The following is a 16,843-nucleotide window of genomic DNA, read 5'->3' on the forward strand; positions in this document are numbered from 1 at the left end:
GCATCAAAAATTTGGATTTTTGTGATTTCTGGGCACTGATAAACGGGGCTGAGGGGGCTGAGGGCGAATCCCCCTCACGCCACTACACGGGGCGCAGGGGGGGGGGGGCTCTGAGGCGTCGCCACCTCACGGCGCTGCCCCCCGGTCCCTCCCATCCACCTGTCACTCACAGCCCCCCACCAATGAGCACCGCCGCCGCCGAGCCACGTCAGCCAATGGCGGCCGCGCTGCGCCCCTCCCTCCCCTTCCCCCCCCCCCCTCACCCCCCCCAACCCCACCGACGCGCTGACGTCGGGCGCGCGCGGCTCGGCCAATGGGCGGCGGCGACGCGGCGGGCCAATGAGCGGCGGCGTCTCAGCCAGCGGCTCGAGCGGGCGGCAGCGCTGCGAGCGGGGCCGGGCCGAGCGGAGCGCAGCGGGGCCATGGAGCGCGGGGCCGGCACCGCCACCGGCACCGCCACCGGGACGTGCGGCCGCTGCTGCCCCCCCCCGCCACAGCATTAGCCCCCCGCCGCCCCCCTGCGCCCCTTTCAGCCGCCTCTTTCTCTCTCCTCTATGCGGCGGGGCCGGCGGAGCCGCCGCCAGGCCGCGCTCCCCCCCGCGCCGGGCTGCCTCAGGCCGCTGAGAGCCGGTAAGGGGCGGGGGGGGGGGGGAAAAGGGAACCGGGAGGGGGTTTTGGGGTTAAGGGGGGGGGTTAAGGGGTGAGGGGGGGGGGTTGGGAAGGGGGGAGGGGGTGATTGGGGGGGTCTCCGGTAATACCGGGGGGTGCCCGGTGGTGTGGGGGGGTGTCGGTAATACCGGGGGGTTATCGGTAACGGGGGGGGGGTTATCGGTAATAACGGGCGGTTATCGGTAATACGGGGGGGTTATCGGTAATGCGGGGGGGTTACCGATAACATGCGGGGGATCCCCGGTGATACCGGGGGTTACCGGTACCGGGGGGGGGGGGGGGCTCATCGGTAGGCCAGGGGGGTCCCCGGTGATCCCGGGGGTTGCCGGGAGGGGGGCAGGGAGGGGGCCGCCACCGGGGGCTGCTCGGGGCCGGGAGCCGCGGCCGTTCCCTGCCCCCCCCCCTTCCCCCCGTTACCTCGGGGGGCGTCGTGCTGCGGGGAGGGGGGGGGGCAGCACCGGGAGGAGAAACGGGGGAGGGGGGGGGAAAACAATGCCCCGGGCCGCCCCTCTCGGTAATTTCCGCTTCCCATTTCATCAGCCCGGGGAGGCGTCAGAGCCCCGCGCGTGTGCGTGCAGCCCGGGCTGAGCCGCCGCCAGCCGGCCGGGCCCGGTCATTTATTTATTTATCTATTGCATTATTTAATTATTTATCTATTTTTATTATTTATCTATTTATTTACTTATTTATTTAACCCCCCCCCCCCCCCCCTACTAGCTTCATCCAGCCTTTGTGCCCCCCGGCCCTAACCCTCGCCTCCCCCTCCCGGTGCTGCCGCCGCCCCCAGCAGCTGCCCCGCGGTGGGGCCGGGCCCTCCCCCCCGTTCTCCCTTCCCCTCCCTCCCCGCGGAGGCTCCGGGGGCCGCATGTGCGAGGATTGGCTCGGGCCGGCGGCCCCCGGGTGTGTTTTGCTCTCCGGTTGCAGGGCTGGGATCCTCCCCCCGGCCGGCTCCCCGCACAAAGTGCTCTCTCAGCGCCGGGGGAGCGAATTCCAGGCAGGGCTGGGGGAGCTCCAGGCCCCCCCCAATCCCCCCAGCACGGCTCCTCGAGGGGCTGAGCTGGGGGCAAATGGAAGGAGCCCGGAGCTGTGCGGCTTTGGCCTTCTCTTGGTCCCTTCCCAAGACCGAAGGGCTTTATGTAATCACAATTCCAGCCTTTTTTTTTTTTTTTTTTTTTTGGGGAGGGCGATTCACTCCCGCGCGCTTTGGGACGGCCTCGGTGCGCTCTTTTGTGCGTGCTCCACCAGGAGCTAAATATTTGCCTTGATTAACTTAAAAAGGAAAAGTTGGCGCTCGTGCAGCACGGCTTCAGCAGCACGTTCAGGGTGCCTCCTGGAGCACTTCTCCAGGCCGTGGTGGGACAAGGGCTGGGAAACCGTGGTGTGGAATTGGGGCCGAGCTCCACGGGGGCTTCTGTGAGCCGGGGGGGGAGCGTTGGTGCTGCCCCCAGCCCCATGGGGTGGTCCCTGCACATGGGCACACGCTCAGGGCTCTTTGTGCCTCCATCCCCAAGCTGGGGGCTCGGCTCTTCCAGCACATGGCTGCTGCGTGCCTCCTCCCTGCCAGGTGCTGGGAGAACCGGGGAGGTTTGGGACTTGCCTCTAGGAGAGCTCAGGAGCTTTGGGACTTGCCAGGGCGCATCTTTGCTGGGTTTCAGCGAAGTTTGCTGCGAGCCCGTGCCGTCGGGCTGGCTGGGGCTTGCATCACCCCCAGCCCCGTCTGGGTGCGTGGCGAGGCTCCGGCTCGCAGCAGCCTGGGTCGCCTCTGCAGCGAGTGCTGTTAGAGCGTGGCTGGCGTGTGAGCCCTGTGGTTTCTGCCCCCGACTCGCTCCCTTCCCAGCTGTGTGTGTGCTTGTGCCTCCTCTCCGTGGTGGCCGCGGAGGCCTGGCCCTGCAGGCTGGGAGCTGGAGGTGTGGAGCGAAGCGTTCCCCAACTGGTTCTGCCATCCAGCGCTGCTCTTAGAAGTGAACTCTTGTCCCCGTCTCCATTTCATGAAAATGTGGCTCAGGGTGAATTGATTTTTTTTTTTACGTGCTGCTTTTTGGTTTTACGACGTTGTAACAGCGTTTTCTCAGGGTTAAACATATGGGCTCTTCAATGTGGGGATTGGGTTTGGGGGGGGAAGAACACTCAAGCCAAAAAAAGATCACCAAAAAACCCCCCAAACAAAACCCCCTTGATCAAAGTGCTGGCCTTTGGTTCTTCCTTCCTGTGTGGCAGTTAAGCTTATTTCATTTTCTACTTTTGTTTTAATTGACTAACCCCCCCCTCCCAACGCCGTGGAACAAAGCGGAGCGTATCGCGGTGCCGTGCGGCGCGCTCTCTGCTCAGCAGAGCAGACAAATGTATTTCTCTGGGGTCAGTGCAGACCGGTCGTGTTAATCAATACTGCACCAGCAGCGCTCCGGGTGAACCAGATGGGCTGCCTACAACTGGCGCTGATTATTTTAACTGTGTAATTGTAACATGGCTGCGCGCTGACAGCGTTTCCTGCAGATACTTCAAAGCCAGGTTCCTGACGAGTCTATCTTGGCGGCGTTTAATCCGCGCTCTTTGTCTGGGTGTTGTGGCTTTCGGACACACGTTTGAAGCACTACCAGGTTTTCACCCTCCTGCTTTTTTGGAACGTTAGGGGAAAGCCCTGCCCTGTAATGAGGAGGTGGCTGGGGCGAGGGGATGTGAGCAGGGTGGCTGCTTCCTGGGGGCTCGCGGTGTGGATCCTCGCCGTGAGTAAGAGGAGGAGGAGGAGGAAGAGCGCCGAGTCTCCGGGAGGAAATGGCGGTATTTATTTCGAAAGGGCGCCTGCTGCCCTCAGCGGCCTTGGGGGAAACGTCGGGGGCGGCGTGAGTGGCGGCTGGGCCGGCCTCGTGGTGGCTCGCTCAACTCCTCCTGCAAGGAGAGGCAGGCGGTTGGCGGGACCAGAGCTGCTTAATTATGTTTCATGAAATTAACGAGTGGCAGCTTTCTTGCGAGGCTGGCCCCACGTCTCGAGTACCTGAATTTCCGGCTCGGCAGTCTGCGCTCGCACCGCAACCCTGCCCTGCCGCGAAGGCTTCACGCGGGGAGGCCCGCGGCAAGTAGGGGCAGGTACCGGCGCTTCACAGCGGGGCCGGGTAAACGATACCTGGGAGCGTTTCCCCGGTGCCTTTTGGTGCCTCTTCTCATCGCGTTGCCCTGGCAGGGCGCTGTGTCTGCTGCCTCCGCCGTGACCGGGAGCTGCGCGCGTCTCCGTTGGAGAAGGCTGCCGGGAGAAAGCGGTGTCTCCATGGCGAAGGTCTCGGTGTTTCGTGATAAACTTGCGTGTATTTTTACCCCGTCTAATTTAAACAGTCTGCACGACGCTTGGCAGGAATGATTTGTATGCGGCCTTTAAATATTTTCTCTTCCCCGCGAGAGAGATGAGAGGCGAGGAGCTGCCTTCGCCGAGGGCACGAAGCCCTTCGCTTCCCAGCCAAGTCTTATGTAATTTGTATGCCGCTGATGCGCCGTGAGAAGAAAATACTCGCGTGAACGTGAAAGGGGAGCCTTGTGGCCAGCTCTCCGCAACGGCAGCGCCCCGAACAGTGCGGGTTTGTGCAGCTCCAGCCTCAATAAAGCCCGCTTGAGCTCGGCGCTGTCCCGGTGCCCCGCTGTGACGCGGGGTAGGAAGCGCTCGGTGCCCGTGGGCCGGAGGCTGCTTCTCTGCGCCCCTCTGCACCTGCGATTTTCTGCCTTTCCCACGTGAGGACGGGTGCTGTGGGGTGGCTTCTTCAGCAGCTTAATTTGTCGGAGTCTGGGCGGCGGTGCTGGCTTCGTCTGTGACTCGTTGTAGGTGATGCCAATTTGTAATCCTTCGCGAGTGCCTGAAAAATAAAAGCAAAAAAGGAGCTTAAATGCTAAGAGCAGCGAAAAATCTGTTCGGCATGCAGCGTGTGTGGAGGAAGCGGGCGCACGCGCCGCGCCGCGTAGCCTCCGTCAGCCGGGCTGAGGGCTTTCAAAAATCTGCTCTAATTTTGATGCCGCGTGTGGAATGGCTAATCCCATAAAAGCCTCGCACCTTTGGCCAGATGAAACGCTGCCGTTTCTTCCCTTATTTCAGCAAAATATTTTTATAGACGGCATTAGCGCCGTGGCTCCAAGGGCAGTGCAGCCCTTCCAGGAGAAGGATGGCGCTTTGATCTGGCAGCTCTCAGGATCCATTTCCAGTCGCCGCGTTCCATTAGCTCTGTTTATAGCGCTGCCCTCGGACTCGCTGTGTTTATACGGCTCTTCGGGGTGTTAACGTTCCTGCGTGTGTGAGTTCTTTAATAAACTGGGGGAATAATTGGGGTCAGCAAAGGAAGCAGGCCTGTTCGAGGGCCCGTTTGGGTCTGGTGGGGGCTTCCCCTCGTTCCCGGGTGCCCCGTGAGCTGAGTGGTCGGGTGCAGGGAGCTGTGGGGTGGCCCCAGAGTGGGGCTGTGGGATCCCATCGCCGTGTGGATGAGCTCTTGTGCTCCTTGTGGTTCTGCTGCTGCCTACAGAGGCCGAAACCGTGGTCTGTGGAGGAGAGACCCTGCCCCAGCACGAGCAACTGGCTGGGGTAGCCAGAAGCCATTGGTGTTTTTCTGGGTCAGGGTTGAAGGCGCTGTCGGGGCGGTGATGGAGCGCGCCGTGCCGTCTGCGTCGCCCGGCCATATGGACGCGTGCGGTGCCGGCGTTCCTGCGCTGAATTATTTATCTGCCCCAAATCTCCAGGCAGACTCGAAGAAAACCAAACTTAGCCCGTTCGTAGTTTCACAAAGCTACGGGTTGTGCACCTGGTCTGTGCTGGTAAACCTGAGCTGACGGCATCAGACACCTTGTGGGAGCGTTGAGGTGTCAGCCGTGCTGCGTGAGACACGGCGCCCGCTCCTTGTGCGGTGACCAGAGCCTGGAGAAGAGCGTGGAAAGGGAAGGGTCGAGCACTCGTCAGCGTGTGTGAACGCAGCCTTGTCTCCACGAGGCTGGGAGGAAGCTGATGTTTTTGTTAGGTGTGAGCAGCGAGGAGGCCTCTGCTCTCCTCTTGCGTTGGCTTTGCCTTGTGCAAGACAAGTTCTGTGCGCGTCCCTGCCTGGAGAGCAGTGCTGGAGGAACTAGGGGAGACCAGCAGCTGTATGAGGGCCCAAAATCAGCTCCCCAACAACAACGTGAAGCTGTTCATGTTGTGGCACAAACATGGCAAGGTAGGAAGGTGTTACCCTCAAAAAAAAAAAAAAAAAAAGAGCTCTGATTTGGAGGCAGCGGGTGCTGGGGAGCTGCCACCCCTGCGCAGCAAGGGGCTGGGTGCTGGCGGTGCTGTGCTGCTTGGGGCACCTCCCAGGGAAGTGAGAGTGCAGTCAGGAGCACTATTAGAAAAAAAAACACCATAGAATGGCTCTGAAGGAAAACGAGGTGAATGGAGACGTTGCTATCAATGCTAAATTCCTTAATTGCAGTTCGTGGTCCATCTTCGCCTTCAGCAGAGCAGACACGAAGGTGCCCCCTGCCCCCGGGTGAGCAGTGCACCCAGCCTTATCAGCTTATCTGGGCAGGAGTTCAGAGCCGTAAAAACCATATCCTGCTTGCACCTTCCAGCCTATCCTGTGACCTGCTCTGTGTAAACAAGCTGTGCCAGGAGCCCCGCGGCGCTCGCTGCCTTTCTGCAGGCCGGCTGGAGCCGGGGGGAGGCGGCGAGGTGGGGTCCCGGGGGCTGCGGCCCCGATGTCCCGCTGGCACGGGGGTCCTACGAGGAGCAGGAATTCCCTGCTGGACTTTAACCCCTCGGGCTGCCCTCTGCTCTGTGAGCTGGTGGCTGCTGCTGATAGATCCCAGGTGTGTGGGATCACTCAGCACTGAGTGCTGCTGGCTTGGGGACACGGTGATGAGGCCGCCCCTTCCCAGTCCTGCTGCTGGTGTGCGGGGTGCTCTGGGGGAGCACATCCTGCTGGTGCATATAGCTGTGGAAACGCCACTGTGCCATTTGGTGCCCTGGGGTGGGTGCTGGGTGCGTGAGGACCCGTCCTGCCCCGCTGTGTGTCGGCAGGCCTGGAGCCAAAGGCGCGAGCTGGGTTTGGAAACATAAACCCTGCGCGCCTTGGAGGCTCGCCTTTGACTCCAGCTCGTGCGGCTGCTTGTCCTGCCTGCTCGGAAAGGACATCTGAGAACAGGCTGGGAGGAGGAGGGCAGCTGAGAGCTGCTGTGTCTCCGCTTTCCTTCCTCATCAGAGGCTCCTGGCGTGCTAGGGGCTGCACAGAGACCTCCTGGCCCCTGCTGCTCTGCTCTTCTGCCCGGGCTTGGGGTGCCCTGCGCTGCCCGAGCTGCTCTGCTGTGGGGGATGGCTGAATTCAAGTGCCTTCCCTGTGATTAGTGCTGGTGCTGGGGTGTTAAACGTGTTCTGTGGTGAGCCGAGTTGCCTTTCAGCCCTCCCTCGTGCAAGGGAGGAGGGGTTGGGGAAGAAGGCAGCTCTGTGGCTTTTTCCAGGCGTGCTGAGCAGTGCTGGTTGGTTCGAAAGCCCTAGGTTAGAGTCTTAAAATGCTGAATGTACTTCTGCAGCCCGTTCCTTCTGCTGGCTTCTCCTGCTTCCCTCGCCATCTCCCTTCTGCCTCTCCCTCTCCTGGGATCTCCTCTCAGAGCTGCTGCGCTGCCTCCTCTGGCCCTCCTCAGCCAGAGCCCTCGGCTCTAATTTTAGCCAGTCTGCCTTTTGATGTCTCCTCGCTCCTCTTCCTGCCTTTCTGCTTCTCTGAGCTCATCGTGCGTCGCCGTCTCCCTGTCGAGATCTGGGCTGGGCCTTGGCGTGGTGGGAGGAAACGGCTCCAAAACAGGGTGGGCAGCCCAGGGGGTGAGGGGAGAGGGGTCTGGGGGCTGGGGGGGCTGCTGCTGTGCACAGTAAGGGGCAAAGGCTGCTCTGCACGGGGCTGTGGTGCCCGGCCCGATGGTGCTGGTGGCCTGGGGGGCTCAGCACCCTGCGGGCATGCTGCTTGTGCACATAACGGGTGCAGAATGCAACCTCGTGCTGGGGCAGACGTGTGGCCTGCTTTAAAGTACTTTGAAAGCAACGTTCAGCCCCTGTGCTGCTGCAGGAAGGAGCTTGGGTAGGGACGCGGCGATAGCAGCTACCGGAGGCTTGCGGAGGAGCCTAGCAACTGCTGCTGTGCTGTGAGCTGCAGATTTCTCCGGGCTGAGGCTGGCGGCTGTTCTCTGCGGCGTGTGGGGAGAGCTGCGTGCCTTGCTGGGCTGGGCAGCGTGTCCGGGCTGGGATCAGTGGCTGAATGAGCCGAAAGGAGAGCAGCAGTGCTGCCGTGTGCTCTGCACCAAATGGTCCTCGGGGAGAGCAGAGCATGACCGGAATACACCTGGCTGTGTGCGGGGTCTGTGGGTCACCAAGCTCACCTGGAAGGATTCTCCTTACCCGGCTACTTCCTGACCTGCCTCAGTGCTGTCAGCAGTGGCAGCGAGTGATGAACGCGCTGCTCCCCCGGCGTGGCTGTGTGAAACGTTAACGCGCTGCCTCGCTTTGCATCAGCGTCATGATCCGCACGGGGCCCGGAGCCGGACTTCAAAGGAGGGAGTTTGCTTTATGGCTGAACCTCTGAGCAGTTTTATGCGCAGGGTGGAGCGAGCTCACGGAGAATATTGCAGTTTTCCCACCGTCATAAAAAGTTATGATCCTCATGATTCAGGCATTGTGCTGGAGGTGGAGGCAGGAGACAGGCTGCGAGGTCAGAGGCAGCGCGCGTGGAGTGAGGTTGGACGTGCCCATGCAGGGGACGCTGCCTGCCGTGGTCCCAGCTCGCTGTGTGGTGCAAGCAGCACCTTGTGTTCCTCTGCCTGTCCCCGAGGACCCGGTGTTTGCCTTCCTCCCAGGGCTTTGTCCCAGTGCAGAGCCCCGAGCAGTCCCCGTGGCGTGGGGGACACCGTGCACCAGTCCCTAGCCTGGTTGCCTTCCTCGGGCTCTTCTTTGGGCACGAGCCAAGGGAATTAAAAAATAAATAAACGGCTGCCAGTGAACTTTGCTCATGCTTCAGAAGATGCCCAAAGTCTCAGATAGGTTCCCCGGCAAGAAGGGCTGTGGAGGAGCGTGGGGTCACCTTTCTGAGCCTTAATGCTGAAAACCGAGGGCTGGCAGCGCGCTCCCGTGCCCTGGGCTGCCTCTGAACCGCGGCAGGGTGCGAGCGCTGCGAATCCCGGGGTATAAAACCCCCTTCAGCGCTCCGTCAGGAAGTTAGAGCTGATTAAAACAAGTCACTATTCCAGTCCCAGTCAGATCTCTATAAATATTCCGAGGGGCTTAGCCGCTCGTTTCAAACCTCCTCTCCTGGGATGAGGAGGCACAAACGCGCCCTTTGTTTGCAGCCCGGGAACGGAAGGATCGCCACGCTCGGAGGCAGTTCTATCTGCTGGAAAACTGCTGCTCTCAGGACCTGCCCCGTGTCCAAGTGCACACATACCTGCATTAAGGTGGCTCGCTTTGTTAGCAGCAAGGATTTTATTCTAAATACGTGAAAACTTGAAAAAAAAGGGCTGGCTGCAATCCCCGTCTCTGGGAGATCCATTAGCTGTTACATCTCCCCTTTATTTATTTCTGTAAACACATGTGTGAATGTAAACACTCTTATCCAGAATGGCTTTGCAAATCTCCCTGCATTAACATATATTGTCATGGAGAATAATTTTCATTTAACCGTAATTTGCTTTATATTTTCCTCCCCGGTTGCTATAGAAACGCAGGCCGATGTGGCAGTGCCGACTGCCAGGAGCTGGGTTATGCGGTGCCTGTATAATGGACCTCTGCTCATCGCGCCCAAGGACCCGCGGTTACGTGCAGGAGGCTCTTGGTTTGGGTGAGCTGGGAGGTGCCTGGGGTACCTCGGCCCCAAATTCGGAGCGACCCAGGGTGCTGCTCTGTGCCGCAGAAGTTTTGTCGTGAGGACCGCCTGGGTGTTCAGAAGACCGGAATTGATATTTGCTGCTCTCGCATCAGCTAGGCTTCGTTTTCAATTTTCATTTTGTTTGCTGTCACAGCCTGGTTAGCGATGTGCTTTCTGTGGCACCTGGTTCAGCTCCAGACCTTCAGCATTGAAACGCCGCGAGGAGATGTTCGTTAGCCTTACTGCGCGTAAAGACGGGCTCCTGGTAACAACGCGGGTCCTTCTGCTGGCTGCAGCCCCACAGGCACCCATTCCTCCACCCCACGCCCGTGGGGAAGGTCGGGGAGCTCAGCCTGCAGGGTTATCCCCGAGCACTTAGCCCTGCCTGCAGGGACACACGCTTTGGCTAAGCGTGGATAAACGGGGCAGAGGCAGACTTAGTTCGGCTGTTGTGGGGTTTGGGTTCAGCACCCCTCTGTTTGGCCTCCTTGTGTCTGTCCCATGCTGCAGTTGCTGTTCCTCTGGACTCTGCCTGTCCTCTTGGTGGCATTGGGATTGGCTCAAATGGAGCTCGCCGTTCTGCTCACGATTCATTTTTGCTCACTGGGATGAGCTAAAGGAGAGGGGATCAGCCACCTGGGAGTTCCTTGTGTCTGCGCTCCCATGGCCGAACCCCGAAATGGTGACTCGGGAACATCAATTTCGCTTGCCTCCAGAATCAGATTCACCCAAATGCATGTTCGGTTGGGATTTAGGTCTTAAGGAAGATTTGTACGTTGGCCCTTTCCTTCCTCCCCTTCGTGGGCAGGCGCCAATTGTCCCATACGTAACGGCAGATTATCCCGGCACGTGGATGCGCTCGGATGCATATGGGCTCACAGTCGGTTCTTGGTGCTTTACGGAAAGAATTGAGTAACATTTTGTTCTGTAATGCAGTATGAAGAAACCGAGCATTTTTCTGTAATGGCGTATAAACAAGTAGTGATAACATCCTATTTAAAGCCTTCGGAGGAGGTAGGGCTGAGGAGGGGAGGCAGGGCTGAATCAGTCCCTGTTTTGCTCAGTCCTACACGCCAGCTCGCAGCACGGCTCGCAGCTGTCAGGGAGGGCGAGCGAGTTCCAAAGGAGCTGCCGAGGGGCCTGGGCTGCTCGGGGAGCTGGAGGTGGGGATGGGGGACCCGTGGTGCTGGTGGAGCTGCTGCTGCCCCGGCTGCAGCCTGCGGGCTCTGCTGGCCGTCTCACCTCCGCCCCGCCACTCGCTTCCCTGCCTTGTGCCGTGCCGGCGCTTCCTGCTGCGTGCCGGAGGCAGGAGTGAAGCATGGTCAAAGGGCAGTCCCCGTGGAGTGGAAGGGCTGGCAGCGACGTGGCTGTGAGCAGGGCTGTTCCCTGGGATCTCACGGAGGCTCCATGGTGAACTCTGCTCCAATTTTGTTCAACTTCAGCTACTCAAAAAGCGACTGTTCCACACCAAATGCTTCGTAACTTGCGATTATTTTACTCGAGAGTTGAGCAATGAAATAATAACACAGGGAAATGCTAGGAAGGGAACTGCGAGCTGGTGCTGAGCTGAGCTGTCTGCTGGGGCTGGCTCTGCGGTGTCGGCCTGCCCAGGGCTCTCAGGAGCTGCTTCCAGCCAGAAACCTTGAGCACGAAGGCAGCTGCTTTCCTCGACTCCTGCCCAGCTCTGGGGCTGGTATCCGAACAAATCTTCATGGTGTTTTTTTTCCCAAAGGTGCAGTGCTGAAGGGCTGCGTGATGAATTGCACTGTGAGCACAGCCCTGTGTATAACCGGAGCGTGTGGTGGCTGAGTTACCTGCTGTGGGCTCTGTGGATAGGCTCTTAGCTGATTACTCTGTTAAACATTCATTCCTTACCCGAGAGAGCGGAATGGCTTCGGTGGCAGCGAGTATTTGACTTCCTGAAGCCTCGCTTTGAAGCTGGAAATATTTTCAGGTCCACTTGTTTGCGCTCGGTTCGGGCCTGACAGCTCGTCCGTTACCGTATCAGCGCCGCGGAGAAGTGTTAATCGCAGATAAAGCTTCCTAAAGCCCAACCGTCCCCTGCTCCCTGCTGCTCGCGGGCACCGGGGGTGACTTGGAGCCGGGGGGGAGTGCTGGGGGAGATCAGGGGAAGCGGGACATCGATGGGGAGAGGGCGAGCTGCGGCCTCCAGCTCCTCGAGCCCCGGCTTCTCCGGGGTGGCAGGAGGGAGAAGCCTCCCCCGGCGAACTTCAGCCTGGGAGATTGCCACCATATTGCTGCCTTCAGCTGCCTGCAGCTAAAAATACCCGTGCTGCCGTGCAGCAGGCGCTGCGAGAGTCTGCTCGGCTTTCCTCTTGAAGGAGGAGAGCTGCCTGACCGTGTGAGGTGCTTGGGGAATCGCGCGTTTGCTGAGCCGCGTTGCCATTTTGCTTCTTCCAACCCAAAAAAAAAAAAAATAGGAAAAAAAAAATGTGGGAAGAGTTGTTCTGGCTGGAGTTCCCTTTCTGACAACAATAGCAGAGCCGGGGTGGGGTGCGCTGAGGACTCGTAGCGATGCGAAGTGCCCGAGGATCGCTCTCCCGAGCTGCGCAGACGTCCCCACGTGATGTGCTGGTGCTGTTTAGTCTTCTGCACGGCCAGCAGCGTTCCTGCGACGGGCTGTCGAAATAGTTTTGACCACTTCTGTCTCTCGTAAGCAGAAGTGATTAAGAATGCTTTGTCTGCACCCCATGGCGTTCGCTCTGCTGCATTCCCTCGTTCAGCCGTGCTCGTTTGGTTGTAATTTAGCCCTTTTTCTCTGGCTGAGGAAGAATGAAAGCCTACCAGACGAGCACCTATAAACAGTAGTTAGAGTTATTGCTACCTCTGCGCGCCGTGATTCATCGGGGAGGCAGACAGCTCGCAGCCCTGCCATCTCCCTGCAGTTCAGACACACTCGGATGTTGTGCTGCAGCGGCGCTGGCGGAGAGGCCTGGGCGGCGATGCGTGGTGCTGGGGAGGCTTCGTTTCCAGGTAACTCCCGCGAATATTGCGCGGCAGCGCGAGGGCTAGTTGGGGCACGGCACGGGTGGCTGCTGGTGAGTTCACTGCCTCGCGTGGAACAGCTCGGGGGCTGGTGCCCTGGCAGCAAGCTGGGACTTGAATCCCTCCTGCCCCTGCCAGCGGGAGGCTGCGCTGGGTGCTCGGGCTGTGGGACACGCTGCTGGTGTGGGGCGCAGCGCTCGCTCTTTTCCCCATGCCAGCTCCTGCCTCACGCTATTTGGGATTTGTGGTGTTTGTCTCCTTCCGTGCCTGCCTTCACCTCGGCTCCCAATGTAGGGGCTACGTGTGCTGCAACTGCCTGTGCTTCTGAGGCTGTGTCGGTGTGAGGTAGGGACAGGGCACGGGCACGCCGAGCAGCCTGTGAGGAAACTGCCTTTAAAACAGGGACGGCGTGAGAGGGACTCAGGCTTAAAATTAGAACCGCTCGTGATGCGCGCTCGTAGTTGTTTACCTTGAACCATAATTATCTTATTTCCTGCGTTAAAATGTCACGTCAGCTCGCCGAAGCAAGATTTGATGACAAAGGGATTGTTTTTAGCCACCAGCAGAGCAAAGAACACTGCAAGCGTGCGTCCAGGGCTGCTTTTATAACCTTAGTGCCGCGCGCTCGGGGCCCTGAGCTGGCTCTGGAGGCTGCGTGGGCTCACGGGTAGGCTGCTTGGCCGGGGATCAAGGGACTCCGCTCTAATCCCAGCTCTGTCCTTTTGTCCTCTGCGTGTTTTCCTTGCCACCCTCCGTGCGGCTTGTTTGCTCCGGGGCGGGCCATGTCCACATTCTCCGGGCGCGAAACCCCTTCCCCAGGGCTTTGAGCACATTTTAACGCTCACATTTTTCGTGTTGCTCTGTGCAAGGCTGTGGGGGTGGCCGCAATGTGCTGGGCAGAGCGGGTGACCTGTCCTGGAGAAGCTGCCCCCATTTTCTCCCTTTTTCTCTCTGTGTGTGTTCCTGTAGGCAGGACAGTGACTTCCCCGACTCCTTGGCTAATAAGTGTTTTTTAAGAAACGCCATGCCTGCATCCTTCTCACAAATCAGCTTTCAGGAGGGAAATAGTTGGGTTATTAATAGCAACCTGGATCCCATTTGCCACCGAGTTGCATGGTTACAAATACGCGACGCTAAAAGGTGACAAATGTGGCTGGCTCTTTTTTTTTTTTTTTTCCTCGAGAATGCTCTGTGTCTTCTCAGCGTGTTAAAACTGAGCAGGGAGGAAGAGAAATTGCAGACTCGTGTTTTTGAGGAGAGTGGCAGTGCTCCTACCCTGGCAGCCTTGTCCTTCGCTTAGGACTTCCAGCAGGAATGGGAGTGGAGTGGGTGAGTGAAGGGCTCCTGGGAGAGCTCAGGAAGGAGGCGAGGTGTGTGTTTGTCCTGCCTCACGCTCGTGTCCAAGAGGAATGAGAGGAGAATGCCCCTGAAGTGTGCCCCAGCGGTGATCTAACTTCAAATTGCCGGTTTAATTGCACAGAACGCGCTTGTCTTCATTGCGTTGTTGGAGGCCGGCGTCGTGGAGCTTAACTAGGGCAAGGCAAAGCTCCCCAGAGGATTTTGTTTGGCTTCCTTGGGTTCAGTTCAGCACGGGGAGCTGTGTGCGTGCGGCAGCGCTCCTCATCAGCTTCAAAACTCTCCTTTGAGCGTCCCTCCTGATGGCTGTCAGCGTGTTTATTCCGCCGCTTACATTTTGGGTGGCAGCAGGTCCCCTGTCACGGGGCTATCGCTGCCCGCACGCGGTGGGTAGGGCTCCCAGGGCCCTGACAGACGTCAGCTGGAGGAGCTGGCACCAGGGCTTGTTTGCCAGATGAAGCTGTTGCGAAGCTGTTGTAGGTACTCGTGGACAGGGGTTGAGTAATCTGCTGGCCGCTCTTTGGTACGGGCTGAATTTCTGCAGCCTTCTGCTACATGCTGTTTCCTAGTGCTAGATTAATTCTTTAGTTTGCCCATAAACCTTTCTAATTTGTCAGCATCTGGGAGTGCTATTGCTCATGCTGTTGACTGTAGTAGCGCTGTTTTTCCTTCTTTTTTCTTGTTTGTGAGCCCAAGAAGAGCGTTTGTTGGCTTTGCCTCCTGCCTTTTACTTGAACTTGGTTTTTGCCGGTGTCTGCGTTGACCTGAAAGTCTCTTCCTGGGAAATGCTTTTTACAGTGTTTGCTTTTCGGCATGATTATGCCCTTCGCTTTACCTGCCCACATGTATGCAGCTGTGTTTAAGCTTTAAAAAAAAAAAAAAGTGCTATTTATACCAGCCTGGTGATTACCTGACTGCAGAATAATTGGCTTGGAAACTTACCCTTCAGATGGGGCTCGGCAAGTGTGTAGGACACGGGAGTTGCAATTTCTTCTCTTCGTTTTCATGCGAACTAAAAATAATCGCGGAGCAGTTCTGCTTTGAGAAGGCTCGCCGTGGTGCATCCCGTGCCTCTCTCCGATGGCTGAGGAGTTAACAGCGTGCGGCGTGTGGAAATAACCAGCTGGAAGCTCCGTAGGCTTCGGCGTTGAGTTCTGTCTGGGTGGCTGACCAGTCCGGGTTAGACGACAGCATGTGATAGTGCTGGGTGTGTTTTTTTTTCCCCAGAAGGGCTTGCTCACAAGCGTAGCGTGTGCTCATTTCTCTGCTTGCTGCTAAGAAGTCCTTCAGAGCACGGCACAGGCTCTCTGAGCACATGGCACTGGAGCAGGCTCAGCCCTTTAGTAAAGAAACGAACCCGCTTGCGCATCCTTTGGAAGAAATTCAACCAGGTTATGAAGTTGAAATTGGAGCTCTAAAAACAAAAAACAGTGAGGGTCTGGGGGGTTTTGGGAAGCACTGGGGTTGTTCTACTGGGACGTCTGCAGCTTGGGAGGCTGCTGCAGTGCCGGCACCCAGCCTCCACCTCCCCATCACTCGCTGGAAGCTAGAGCTGTGCCAAGGAGAGCGGCGTTAAGGCTCCTTCGTGCACTTGCTGAGGGCACTGGATGATCTTTACGGTGCTTTTATGACTAGCAGAGTTTGTTTTTCGCTTGTGCAGACGAAATCACAGCATGGAAAGCGGCGTGTCCTCTAGCCCGGCGGAACGAGTCTTGTCTCTGCTTGCTGGTACAGAAGGGCAAGCTGGAGCCTTGAGCTTCGGCCCAAGGTTGGTTAAGGAAATTGCAGGAGCTGTATTTTGACTTAATACTTTCCACTCATCAGAGAAGCCACAGAAGGGTGGTAAGGGTGAAGGAGGAGAGATGAGAGAACGAGCTTGTGTGTTTCCAGAGCTCTTAATTGTGTGCACAGAACTGAAAAACCTGGTCCAGTGGAAACTGTTCGGGCTTGCTCTGCTCTTCTGCCACATCACTCCAAGAAAAAAAAACGAGTTACTTACAGTTAACTTTTTTTTAACTCTGCCAAATACCTCTCGGGCTGCTTGCACAGATCTTTCCAGGAGGAACTGGGGGGTGGTTATGTAACCTGGGGGGTTAGCAGTTCCCCCATAGGGGTAGGGAATTCAGGTGTCTCACACTGGTTGTCTTGTTTCTTCATAATAAAATTGAAATGTCAGGTAACTCCAGAGCTTGTTGCTCTGCTCGTGTGGTGGTTGCAAGGGTTAACGCCAGTGAGGTGTTAGGGGAGCCTTTTGCTGATAATTAGTTTTTTAGTCTAATGCAATTTCAACCCAAAATTGAAACGTTTCTGCACTATCTTTTGACCTACTGAAATGAATTGCAGAATTTTTATTCGAACCTCCCAAGTCTTATTTCTATAAAAGGGAACACAGAAATGTACCGTACACAAACGCCTGGGCACGTTCTCCTTATGAGCGTGGTGCTCGAGGTATTTATAAAGCAGGCAGCAGTGGTGCTCAGGCACTCCTCGGGGTCACCCCGGAGTATTTGGTGCTGGAAGCTCACTCAGGCGGCTGTAACAGCGCGTAAATACTGGGAGTAGTGCAGCTGAATGAGCTGAAAACACCCAGGTCTTGAGGAGTACCCAAAACACATCAAAACTGGTTATTTGATGCCCCAAATCCTGTTTGTTTTCCTTTCATTGCAGGCCTGTAAATAACTCGGTACTTCCTGAATTTAGACTGGTGTCAGCCCTCAATTTCTTGGGGACGGCGTTGTCCCTATCAGACTTCCAGTTAAAATGCTGAAAGGACAACTTGGTTCCACAGGCCGTGATTCAGGAACCGCATCTTTCCCTTCATGCTTTTTTTTTATGGGATAAATTGAGCCTTAGGCTCCTCAGCCCACACGTAGGTAGCTTGTTTTGCTCTTGAGGACAACATCAGCTTATTTTGTGTTTTTATCAGATGGCAAAGATGGCAGGGTTTTGAGCAATGCAGATGTAGTGTGCTT

The 16,843-nt window shown here is 57.6% G+C and overlaps 1 protein-coding gene across 1 annotated transcript in view; it reads left to right on the forward strand.

Annotated features, from left to right (window-relative positions):
• The first annotated feature begins 371 nt into the window (after positions 1-371).
• Positions 372-16,843, forward strand: part of ANKRD11 (ankyrin repeat domain containing 11) — a 112,070-nt gene continuing 95,598 nt past the window's right edge. The window contains exon 1 of the mRNA XM_084294669.1: positions 372-630. The gene's annotated coding sequence lies outside the window, so the exon portion shown is untranslated. The remainder of the gene's footprint in view (positions 631-16,843) is intronic.

The sequence above is a fragment of the Netta rufina genome (genome assembly GCF_964035555.1).
Source record: "Netta rufina genome assembly, chromosome: 13".
Classification (NCBI taxonomy): domain Eukaryota; kingdom Metazoa; phylum Chordata; class Aves; order Anseriformes; family Anatidae; genus Netta; species Netta rufina.